The sequence below is a fragment of the Protopterus annectens genome, chromosome 5.part0, assembly GCF_019279795.1.
Source record: "Protopterus annectens isolate FY-2018-M chromosome 5.part0, PAN1.0, whole genome shotgun sequence".
In the NCBI taxonomy this organism is placed as follows: Eukaryota; Metazoa; Chordata; order Ceratodontiformes; family Protopteridae; genus Protopterus; species Protopterus annectens.
In genome coordinates, this window is record NC_056735.1 from 1,889,374,415 (window position 1) to 1,889,387,794 (window position 13,380).

Sequence of the window (13,380 nt, forward strand, 5' to 3'; positions counted from 1 at the left end):
GAGATGTAGATATATAGGGTTATTTTTTAGGAGGTATTGTATTAGTTGTGAATGTACTACTGTTTCTAATATTTTTGATAAAGGAGATAAAATTGCAATTGGGCGGTAGTTGGTGAGCTCAAGAGAGTTGCCGCCTTTGTGGAGTGGAATAGTATGAGATATTTTCCACAGGTTAGGAACTTTGCATTCCGCTATGGATCTGTTTATGAGTATAGACATGGGATAGGATATAGTTTCAGCTGTTAGTTGAAGGAAATCAGCTGGAAGATTTCAGCAGATAGTGTGGTAGGTTTTAGCTTTTTGGGGAGTTTAGTAATAAGTTGGGTAGGTGCTGGAGACGAGGAAAAGCTAGAGGTAGTCTGTTGTGTGGTAGGGTTAGTAGGGGTTGGAGAAGGTGTAGGGCTGGTGGTGTTATTTAGGGTGTCAGAGCTAGGACTGTTTCCATAAAGAATTTGTTGAATTGTGTAGTGGTGCTTTCTTTGTCGGTTGGAACTATGGGTGTGGGAGTGCTGGTTTTAACTGAATGCAGTAATTTAGTTATTGAGGCCCAGAATTTCTGAGGGTTGTGAGCGTTCTTCTATTGTAAGGTTTTGTAGTAATTGGTTTTATCGAGTTTTATAAGTTGTTCGGACTTGTTCCGTAGAGCGAAGTAGTTTTGTTTTGAGGTAGTGGTTTTAAGTTTATGATATTGAGCCCAGGCTCTGTCTTTGTCCTTCATTATGGATTTAGTTTCTTTTGTTAACCAAGAGGCATAGTTGTCTTAACTCTGATGGTTCGGGCTGGTGCGTGATGGTTTAGGATTGAGCGAAAGGTTGTATTAAAGTAATCTACTGCTATGTCTAGGGCTAGGTATTTTAGGGGAATCCAGTTACAGTATTTTAGTTTGTTGTTTAGGTCCTTGGCTTTGAAGTTCTTTTTGTTATAAACTATTTTGAGGAAGGGTTGTTTACTATGGTGGGATTTATTTCTAATAAGGTAGGTTGGTTGGTGATCGCTCAAATTGTCTGGTAGGCAGCCTGATTGTTGTGCTAAGGTGGGGTCAGACAGAAGTATTTAATCTAAGATGGATTGATGTTTGGATTTCTTATCGAATCTTGTGGGGGTATCTGTGATTTGGGAAAACCCGTAAAGTTTAATGCGTAGCGGGATTAAGTTTGGTATAGTCAGACCAGTCAGTGTTAAAATCTCCTAAGAGAATGGTCTCTTGTGGATGGGAGGTAGACATCCAGTGTACTTCGCATCTCCACCATCAGCTGAAAAAAATTCTGCACCAAGGAGTATCACCTCCTAGCATGGAAGGTGGATGCCTTGACCTCATCTTGGAACACCCTATTTGTGTACGCTTTCCCTCCTCTGCCTCTTAAAGTACTGATCAAATAAGGGAGGAGAGACCAAAGGCCATCCTCATTGCTCAGACAACATTGGTACCCCTTACTGTGCAGCCTGACCTTACAGCCTCCCAGGCAGCTTTCCCTGATCTCAGACCTCTTACCTCAGGTGGTGGTGGGGAGATACTGCACCCAGACTTGCAGACTGTCAAACTAGCAGCATGGATAATACTCTAAAGGCAAACAAGGGGCCCCTGTTAAGCAAACAGGTCCTAGACATTATTCAGAAGGCCCAGCACCAGAACATCTTACACAAGAAAATGGAAACGATTCTGCCTCTGGAGCCAGTCAGAGGGGCAATACCTCACAGCCTTCCATCCCTCTTATCCTGGACTACCTAGCGGAGCTACTTAATAGTGGTTTCTCCTCATGTATTAAAATCCACGCCTCAGCCATTCCAGCTCACTTTTAATTCAGAATAGCCCCTGTTCTCCAATCCTTTAATTAAACAATTCCTCAGAGGGACTTCTAATATCAGACCTCCCAGAAGGCCACCCACTCCAGCCTGGGACCTGAATTATGTTTCAGAAAAACTAATTTTACCACCCTTCCAATCTGCTGCTTCAGCAGAACTAAGATTCCTCTCCTGGAAGACTGCTTTTCTCCTAACTATCACCTCAGAGAGAAGGGCTTCAGAACTTCAGGCACTGATGGCCATTGAGCCCTTCATCATCTTACATGCAGACAGGGTCTCCCTGAAGACTGTTCCCTTTTTTATGATCTAGGTGGTATCTAGTGCAACTCTCCACCAGGCCATACATCTACCCACCTTCTTTCTTAAACCTCAAAACAAGGGGGAAAGAATTCTGCACTTACTAGATATGCACAGACAGCTCAGATACTATCTGGACCATACTAAACCCTTCAGGAAAACAGACCAAGTAGTTGTAAGCTTTGCCCCAGGGGCAGAGGGGAAGCCCTTTTCCAAACAAACCATTTCCAAATGGATGTCACACTGTATCAATTTCTGCTACATATTGCATGGGAACCCCCTCCCCCCAAGTCTCTTAGAACCCATCCCACTAGGGCAGCCTCCATTTCCACAGCATTCCTTGGAGGAGTTCCCACCAGGGACATCCTGGAAGCTGCTACTTGAACTTCTGTCCATACCTTTACCAAGCATTACCACCTACCTCTGTTTTCTAAGGCTAGAGTAGGGTTTGCCTCTGCAGTCCTGCAGGCCATGGTGACCCATTCCTAGGTCTCTTACTAATCCTACCACCCTCTCCTCAGCTTTGAGAATCCTCCCATAGGTGATGACTGTAACAGTGAAACATGAAGAACAGTACAGTTGTGTACACTTACCATAAATGTAGATGTTCGAGTGTATTCACTCTTGCAGTCCTGGTTTCCCATCCTCCTTCCCCCTTGTATCTTCTTTCTTCAGGGAGCCATAAGTTTTTAACAGTGGCTTTTAGCCACCAGGACCATTTTACCTTATTAACCTGGGCCTCCGACTGGTTAGGGCAAGAAAAACTGATGTAAGTGCCAGCAGCTGACGCAGAAAAACATTGACTCTGATATTCGAGCCGGCCAAGGGCTACCACAGCAGGGATAACCCACAGGTGATGACTGCAACAGTGAATACACTCGAACATCTTCATTTTATGGTAAGTGTACACAACTGTAGTTTTCATTTTCTTTGCCAAATAAATTATTTATGCGGTTTTCTTTACCTTAAATTTGTTTCTGGCCCTTTTTATTTTGTTTGTCTGAGCTCTGTTTCACTTCACCAGCGTAATCTGCCTTCAAGTTCAACTCTGCACCTCATGACTTGAAGTTGCTTTCTTAATCCCAGTTCTGACATCATGCCACTTGTCTAGTTAGGATAAAACAGACAAACATTCATGGGTTCAGTTCAAGCAGCTTTATTACACACAAACACATCAGGAATGAGGCTTTGTAACTTGAACTTAAATAAACTTATAAACAGACTGACTGCCACACTCATACACGTTAACACTCTGACTCTTCTGTCAAAATGGCACTGCTGCCTGCACGTGCTCACTGTTTATATGCACATGCTATATCTGGAAATGCTTCTTAAAGATACATAGACACACTGATCTACAAGTAGTATTGCTGGAAATGAATTCATCCTCAAATCCTGGTGAGTCCCTCCACAAGATGGACCCTGTTTTTAGAAAATTGCACCAAGACAACACCGATATTTTATATAACATATATGTATTAGCATATATCATAGACAGAAAAAGGTTAAAAAATGGGGAAAAAACAGCTGGGTGCACAAATCTCAAGGTCAAAAAGTGCCCAGTTCTAGAAGGGTGTACTGATGTCAGGACTAGAATAAATAATGGTGGAGAATTCTCAAGGCATGGAAACATTCCTACAGTGGAGTTAAGCCAGGCTCAGGAGGAGGATGGTCCCCTTGCTGTAGAAGGAAGCAGTATTCCACAAAAACTGACAAGCCAAAAAAGAGCCATAAAGATGACAGGGTGGACTGATGAGGATAAGGAAGAAATTGTGTATTGTTGCTATTATGCAAGACGTATTCCAGAGAGTACGAGAAAACTGTCATATTCCATCTGGAGAAGGTATTTGGATGACTACTGGTCTGGAGGTCCGATGCTAATTATTTATTAGAATTTGTGCAGTACCTAAATGAAAACAATCTGGGTATACAATTTACTGAGCATCATGATTTAAGAAAAATTACCTTTTTAGATGTAGAGGTACAGGTGGAACTAGATGGGACACTTACTAGTCAAGTGTTCAGGAAATTCCCAGAAGTAAATACTCTATTGCAGGCCAACAGCTGTCATACCCGACACATAGTCCAGAATATACCAATGGCGCAGTTCCTTAGAAGAGAAAGGATTTGTTCTTTAGAATCAGAATATGTTCAAGAGGCTGATGATTTGGTTTGGAGATTTGTGGAAAGGGGGTGCAATAGTACAGAGTCTGGAAAATGTTATGCTGCATCCAAGATGTAGATAGGAAGCAGCTTTTAAACTATAAATCTAAAAAGGTGGCAGAGGGTCCTCTAAGGTTAGTTATGAACTTTTGAAATAATACACAATCTTTTATGGATCTTGTGTTAGAAAATATTGGCACATATTGCTTTTGGATGAGAATTTAAACAATCAGCTGGTAAAATATTACTTATTCACATTTAGGCATGGAAAGACTTTAAGGTTTGGTTCAATCATTATAAAAAGAACATAGAGGTGGGTTCAACCATGGGTCAATTTTCTCTTGGAAGGCATCTAATTAAAGGATGCCAGCCTTGTGGACATTGTAGTAATTGTAAATAACATTGTAGTAATTGTAAATATGTTAGCAAAACTGAGCAATTTTCATCTGCCAATACTTCACAGGTTTTTGATATTCAAATGTTTGGCAACTACAGTACTGATTGGGTGATGTACTTGGCTACATGTAACTATTCAACCTTTTATATAGGTCAGACTGATCGCCCTTTAAAGTTTAGGATAACGGAACATATGAGTGATAGATGCAAAAAAAATGCTAATGCTTTATATAAACACACTTTGCAACATAGTACTGCTAAGTTATATTTTACTGTTATTGATAAAATTGGTTATAAGAGGAATAACAAAGGTGGATGGCATAAGTTGTTGGATCAAAAAGAAGAATGGTGGATTATAAGGTTGGGAGGGTGTTTCCACTAGAGTTAAAAGATTGTTTGTGACTGACCAATGGGATGCAAGTAGAAAGTATTTAATGGATAGATGTCACAATGGTTCTTTACACTGATGAAGGCTTATGCAGCCAAAACTGATATGTGAACACAAATAAAATAATTTCAAGAAAGGAGTGCTTTTTTGAATCTTTGGTTGTATTATGCAAGAAGCCCAGAATTTCCAGATAGAAGGTATTCAAAAAGATTAAGAAACAGATTAGTGGGAAGGAAAACAGTTGCACAAGAAAAACTATTAAAACCTTCAAATGCAAAATTGTGCTTATTAATACAATAGCTCCACGAAACGTATTATAGAGACCAAGAAACTTTAGGCCATTTGGAAAAGGAAGCGATTGTGGAAGTGCAAAAATATAAAGAACAAAGCGTAGAGATTTTTGAAAGGTATAGAAAAAAACATGGGTACAGTGCAATATTTATGCAAAGGAGAAAGACAAGCTAATCGATACAAAAAAGCAGCTCAAAAGATATTTGAGGAAAAATAAGGGCAAAGGCACCCACATATGGAAAATTTCACATTACAAAAAATAAGGTCACAAAGGGGGAACACAGAACAGAAGATTAGTAAAGTAGAAGTTAAACAAATAGCTGAAGTTATGGAATACCTGCAAAGTACAGGTTCAGTGTTGATCCAGCTCTGGTAGCATCATGCCATGATGGAACAATGAGTCCCCAAAGTAAGGAGAAACGGGTGGAGCGGGAGGCATCTGAAGAAGAAATATGGGCATTGGAAAGAAAAAGAGATTTAATATGGTGTAATATGTATGCAAAGGAGAAAGCAAAACTAATCAATACAAAAAAGCAACAACAAAGATATTCAAAGAGAAATACTGGAAAAGTCATCCAGATATAGAAAATTTTGCAGTATAAAACATAAGAAAGGGGGATAGTAGAAAAGAGGATTAGTAATGGATAAATTAAAGAAATAGAAACTAAAATTATGGATTACCTGCAAAATGAAGCATTTAGTTTTGAAAATCCAAATCTGGTAACGTCATAGCATGATAGAACAACGAGCCCCCAAATTAAGGAGGAACAGGCCGAACAGGAAGCATATGATCACTTGCCATATGAAGATATTCTGGAGCCTTCAGTAGTAAACCAGTACAAAAGTTCAGTTGAAGTTGCACAGCAAGGGAATGAGCAGGAAACGATGGCAAATCCAACACGTTCAGTGTTGTGGAGTGATAGGCCAGTGAGTTCCCATATGAAAAAGCAATGAATGGTGCAGTTAGCAGATGAAGAGAATATTTTTACAGGAGGATATTCTGAAATTTTGTGTGCAATGCCCGCAGGAAATTGAGAACAAATAATGTGCCCTCAGTTTAGAAGACTGATCTAAGGGAAGAGCCGCTTGATTTAATAGAGATGGATAGCTTTCTTAAGATTAATGAAAGAAATAGATTACAGAAAGTCTGTAAGACCCAAAAAGTTAGACGTTTGATAACCATCTTGATTACTGTTTTTTTCATTTGTTTTAACAGAAATTCATATGATATAATAGAAGTAAATAGGATATATTTCTGTGCAGCTAAATTAATAATGCCTTGCCACAAAAACACAAGGCAGTAAGGGAAAGGGAGGAAAGAAATCAAGTGCCATCATGGAGGCATCAAAAAGAGTAAACTATAAAGCAATTAAGAAGTGTCACTGTTAAGAGTGCAGAAGAGATCAACAAAAGTACTTGGAAAGACCAACATGGTAAAAGCAATGCGCAGTATCAACACTACAAAAGAAACACACACTTTTTGCTACAGACATGAAGACATAGATATTAATGTCAAGGGGATTGCCTTTGTGCTTACAATAACCTAACCACAAACACAATGATCTGCACCCAACATCATGTGCTCTGAAGTAGTTGGACTGTAGAAAACAGTAAAGGCAGGCATCCATCTCTGCAGTTTTAAAGGATACGTATACATCATCTGTGCATATTTACAACAGACTCCGACTGTCTAATTTTAATACTTAATGGTAATCTGAGAGATTACAGTCCAAGAAATATGAGGAGAATGGGGTGATGGCTTGTACCTTCCAAGCAAATTGTTTTTTTATATTGTGATTTCTTGTATTGCAATCACTTCAGTACAGTTGTTTTGTGTGATGAATGGTGATTATATCCAAATAATATAAACTTCATTGCGTGATATGCAATTTTCAATGGACCCCACTTTTGACTGTTTCTGATGGTCCTAATTACAGCAATTTAGCCCCAGAAGTACAAATACTGCCCTACATAAGACAGATGTTCTTCGTGTTTCACTGTTGCAGTCATCACATTTGGGTTATCTGCTTGCAGGTAGACCTCAGTCGGCCTGATTATTAAAGTCTTGGGTCCTGCGTCGGTTGCTGTCTCATCTTCCATGACGTCAAGTAGTCAGGTGTGCAGCCGACGCCATTACATTAGTCTTTCTTGCTGTGCAGTGCCCGAAGCAGAAGCAGTTCGCAAGTGCCAGTTGGCAGACTCCTGAAATTTTCATTTTTGAGTTTCAGATCCAAAGTCTTCAACTAAGCTAAGTATCCTGTTGGGGGATACTTTTTTCTTGCTCTAAACCGATGTCAGTAAAAGTTAACAATTGTATTTCTTGTGGAAAGCAAATACCTCATAAAGATTTTCATTCGTACTGCATTCCTTGCCTAGGCCCAGACCACAACTTACCTCACTGTCTGTTTTGTGCCTTATTCAGACCTCGTACTATTCGTCTGTTCACTTTCGCATCTAAATACTTTGGTACTCTGTTCAATTATCCAGAAATGGCTTTGGTAAGCCACCCGACTACCGACATTCTGAAAAAAATGCAAAGATAAAGACAGACATGCTGCACAGGTCCAAAGCTGCCACCAACGCTTCTCCTAAGCTAGTCGCCAGTTCGCCGGTAATCAGTGAGGTGCTTTCACAGCCCCTGATACCAGCTACTTAGTCTGGTATGCCGCGAAATGCTTCTTCATCTGTGGAACCTGCGGATGTCTCTACCTTGGATGGGTCTGGAGCTGCTGTGCAGGCACCGGCTTCTGAGGATGTATTCAGTCCTACTGACTTGCATATTAAACCAATGCCATCTTCTTCTTCAAGGCCTAAAACTCGATCCATGCCCAGAAAACCAACGCCTAGACCGCATGGTCAGGCCCCTATGCCTAAAAAACAAATAAGAATGGCTGAAGACCTTATTACTCTAATCAGGGGAAGCCACCCCTTCTCCCTCTAAGAGACCTAGGACTGATTTTCCTTCTGATTTTTCTGTTCAGGATTCTGAAATTTCTGTTTTCTCTGATGACCAGGATTTGCCCTTATCTACCTATGAGGATTCTGATGCAGAGGATTCCATTCCCTCTGCTTCCCCTCCAGATGATTTCTCTTTTGGTGAAACCTTGCATACTCTTAAGTAGCATTTCGCTGGGAAAGCCAGGATTACTCTGACTCTAAAAAGAGGCTTAGGCAATTCTTATTCCTGCCTTAACACAGGCCTTTAGCTATCCCTCCTGTACTGGACATTGTAGATGATGCCTTCTCGGAATCTAGCCTGGCCCCTGACATTTTACCTTTTGCTCCCAGAAAACCTGATAGGTATTATAGGGTGACCTGATTCCCACAAGTTCCTCTCTAAAAATCCTACTGCGGATCCTGAGACCATTTCACAGGGATCCAAGGGCATTAAGGCTACTACTGCCAAAAACCCTGCCCTCTCTGATAGAGATTCCAGGGCGCTGAATAGATGAGGTAAGAAGGTATACACTTCTGCTACTTTGACCATTAGGGCCTTAAACTTCCAGTTTCATATGTTAAAGTATCAGCGGCATATTATTGGATTGCTTAAACAGAAAATTATGTTGATTCCTAACTGTGCTGAAAATAAAGAATTACAGGATGTAATGCATCCTGCTGAACAAGTTGGAAAACATACTTTGCAATGTGGTTTTGATTCATTAGAGGCATCTTGCAGGGCTGCTCACTGGGTCTGTACTGAGAAGGTATGCTTGGCTTAAGGGGCAATCTTTGCCAGATCATGTTAAAGCTAAATTACTGGATGCTCCCTTAAACCAAGACTGCCTTTTTGGCAACAAAGCAGAAGTAGTACTTAAAAAAAATGGAGGAAAAAGATAAATCTATGCAAACTGTTAAAGATTTCCTGCAAGTACAGCCTCCCAGATTTACTAGGCATTGGCCATCTAAGAATTGGTCCTTTCCTACCTCTTCCAGGCCTTCTCAGTCCAAACCCAGAACTAGCAGAACACAAAGGCTTCAGTCCCAAGGTACTCAAAGGCCTAAGCAGTGGGGGGGCGGTCTCCCACTTCCAAAGCAGGGAGTAGTAAGACTCCCCCCTATGCTAAACTGTCTCAATGACTTAACTTTAAACCTTCCAAGCCCTGCTCAACTGACTGTTCCTTTAGGGGGAAAGATCGCCCTGCATGCAAAAAATTGGGAACTCATTACCCAGAACAAATGGGTTTTAAATATAGTTTCCCAAGGATACAGATTCCACTTCCACTCCTTACCAACCTCAAACGGTTGGCCAGACCTACCCCCATATCAGTGAGCAGAGGCTCAAAAGCAAGTTCTCTCTCTTTTAAGCATCAGGGCTATTCAGCCTGTCCTAGAAGAAGAATGGGGACAAGGTTTTTACTCAAGACTTTTTCTGGTACCCAGAAAAGACAATTCCTGGTGTCCTATCCTGGACCTGTCTATCCGAAACACATTTTTGGTAATGCCAAAATTCAAGATGCTAACTCTTCACCAGCTGCTTCCCATGCTATGCAAAAATACCTGGTTGGCAACACTAGATTTAAAAGAAGCCTACGTGCGCATCCCAATAAGGGAATCTTGCAGAAGTTACTTACGCTTCAGAGCAGGCTACATGCAATGCCCTTTGGCTTATCTACTGCGCCCAGGGTATTCAGAAAGTGCCTAGCTACAGTCATTGCATTTTGCAGGCAAATAAATATTCAAATATACCCATACCTGGACGATTGTCTAATTCAGGCAGAAAGTCAGGACATACTATTAAATCATCTGGCATTTGTAAAGAAATTGCTAACTTCTCTGGGGTACACCATAAACGAAAAGAAATCACATCTTGTACCCTGCCAACAAATTGTATTCCTGGGAGCAAGCTTGAATACAACTTCCCAGATGGCCTTACTTTACGCCAGAGAAACAAGCTCATTTGATAGCTTACTTCAGACTACTGGCCACAAAGACCCAGCTATCTGCAAGGAAAATACTGCAAGCTCTGGGGTTCATGGCCTCTTGCATTCTACTAATTCCATATGCAAGACTGCATATGAGGAAACTACAATGGTATCTAAAAAGCCTATAGTGTCAACATTCTCAGGATCTAGAATCAATGATTCCTGTCATACCTTGTCTAAGGATAGTGTTCCTTTGGTGGGCAAAGGCCTGCCACCAAAACAAGGGACTGCCATTCACTCTACCCCCTGCCGCCCAAACCCTAACAGACGCATCAGACTATGCATGGTGGGCTCACTTGGCAGGGCAGGGCAGTGCAGTACATTCAGGGCAAATGGAACTCAAGTCAAATGCACCTGAATATCAGTCAAAAAGAAATGTTAGCTGTACAGAATGCTGTGACAGCCTTCAAGGACCACAGTCTTCCAGGACAACACCACTGTTATGTGGTACATAAACAAGCAGGGGGGAACCCACTCATACCCTCTCTGCAGACTATCCATGGCTCTGTGGAACACAGCCTTGAGCTACCAAGTGCACCTACAAGCTCAATTCCTGCCAGGAAAGCTAAATAGAGTGGCAGACGACCTAAGCAGAAATCTCATGGACTCACATGAGTGGAAACTGGAACCAAAGATATTCAACATGTTGAGAAACAAATGGGGGAGCCCAGAGATGGACCTGTTTGCCTCCCCTCAGAACTACCAATTGGACAAGTTCTGCACAAGGACTCACCACAAACAAGCTTGGAAAGTGGATGCCCTGTCCCTCACCTGGAAAAAAAAACGATCAGTTTATGCCTTTCCCTCTCTGCCTCTCCTGTCCAATGTGCTACTAAAGATCAAACAGGACAAACCAAGGGCAATACTGATTGCACCAGACTGGCCACGCCAACACTGGTACCCTTCTTGCGCAATGTGTCACTGCTGGCACGATGGCACCTGCCTCGGACCCCTGCCCTGCTGTCTCAGCAGGCGGGCCAGATTCTGCACCCACAGCTTCAAACCCTGAACCTTGCAGCCTGGCTAATTACATGATCTCTCCCTTACCATGCCTCAGTAAGCAAGTGATGGGTGTCATTCTGGAGGCAAGGAGGCCTAGTACTAGAAAATTCTATACTGAAAAATGGAAAAGATTCTGTTCCTGGAGCCAAACTCAGGGGATGGGCACAGCGGTGCCCAATTTACCTCATATTCTGCAATACTTAACTGAGATGTTTCACAAGGGCCTTTCCTTTTCTTCCATCAAAATTCATGCCTCAGCCATTTCATTACATTACAATACAGAGCCACCCCTCTTCTCTCATCCATTGCTGAAGCAATTCCTCAGAGGGGCCAAAAACTTAAGACCACCCAGGAGAGCCCCTACTCCAGCGTGGGACCTTAACTTTGTATTGTAAAAGCTCACTTTACCCCCCTTTGAGCCAGCTGCAAATGCACAGTTGAAATTCCTTTCTTGGAAAACAGCCTTCCTTCTAGCCATCACGTCAGCAAGAAGGGTGTCTGAATTACAGGCCCTCATGGCAGTGGAACATTCATTTCTGCTATAAGTACCATGGTAAACCTACCCCACAGGGGATAAGACTGCATTCAACCAGTGCTGCATCTACCTCTACAGCCTTTCTCAGAGGTGTCCCTACCAGGGACATCCTGAAGCTGCTACCTGGAGTTCTGTACATACCTTCACCAAGCATTGCCACTTCCCAATTTTTTTCTAAATCCAGAGCTGGCTTTGCCACTACAGTCTTGCAGGGCCTTATAGCTGGCCCAAATGCTATCTAATTACCTCCTCCCATCCTTAGCTTTGGGAATCTACCCAAATGTGATGACTGCAACAGTGAAACATGAAGAACATAGTACAGTTGTGTACACTTACCATAAATGTAGATGTTAGTGTATTCACTGTTGCAGTCCTGGTTACCCTCCCTCCAGCCCTCTGACTTCTATTGTCAGGCACCTGACATCTGGGGCAAGAAAAACTGATGTAATGGCGTTGGCTGCATGCTTTATACCCCTGACTACTTGACGTCATGGAAGATGAGATAGCAACCGACACAGGACCCAAGACTTTGATAATCAGGCCGACTGAGGACTACCTGCAAGCAGATAACCCAAATGTAATAACTGCAACAGTGAACACACTCTAACGTCTACATTGATGGTAAGTGTACACAACTGTACTTGCTCCGTTCTCCATCCCCAGCAGTCTTGATTGTAGTATTCTGTTACCTTATAATAGGGAAAATACAAAGGTACTTCCTTTTTTTAATTTTATTTATTTATGCATTTGTTAGACAGCAAGCCCAGTGGGGCACATCTGAACCTTTTCAGGAACAACCCTTCTGGTTTAATGATCTTCTCTGCACTTTGTACCCTTTGCTACAGGAAGCACCTCACTAAGAAGTCATCCTTAATCCTGTGCTCTGCCAGCACAATGGTAACAGTTTAGTAATGTGGCTTGTAACAGTCAGACTACAAACATGCATACAACAGCATCTGTTCTTTTTGTTGTATAAATGAAGACTCCTGCACTACACAATCTGTGCAATGACTGACCCGTGTCATGTTGTCTCTCTAGATTAGTGGAAGACAACTGTACAAGTTCAAATTAGCTTCTGTTGCTCCAAGAGCCTCAACTCAGATTTTAACTGTAGATAACCACGGTTAGTCTAATGCAGTGCATAAAGGGAAGCTAGCTAATGAACTGTTCATTCAAGTTCCTATTGTAACTTTGGAATTGCTGATGTATTTATTACCTGCAATACGTTGTTTTTAGTAATGAAAGTTCACAGTATTGCTTATGTGATAATAATTCTCAGTTAGTCCTAGTAAGTTCATAAGAGCATAGTAAGTAAAAGCATGTATGGACAGGTACAATGTTAATGTGTGAACTGTGGCAACAGACAGACTTATTTGAATTGTAGCCAGACTTCTGTAAAATGAACCAAGCAAAACAAAAGTTAAAAAATAAGCCTAAAGTAATCTGTTCCACAAAGAAAAAAATAAAATAAACCACCCCAGCAATACAAATACAACGAGTTTCATAGCTGAAATTCAGCTGAATGCTACACAGAAATGTAATTTAAAAAAAAATGAAAAAAATGCACAACAGGCTTCAACAAG

The 13,380-nt window shown here is 41.5% G+C and overlaps 1 protein-coding gene across 1 annotated transcript in view; it reads left to right on the plus strand.

The window, feature by feature from the left end:
- Positions 1 to 13,380, plus strand: part of LACC1 (laccase domain containing 1) — a 249,385-nt gene that overhangs the window by 177,644 nt on the left and 58,361 nt on the right. The gene's annotated exons all lie outside the window — the stretch shown is intronic.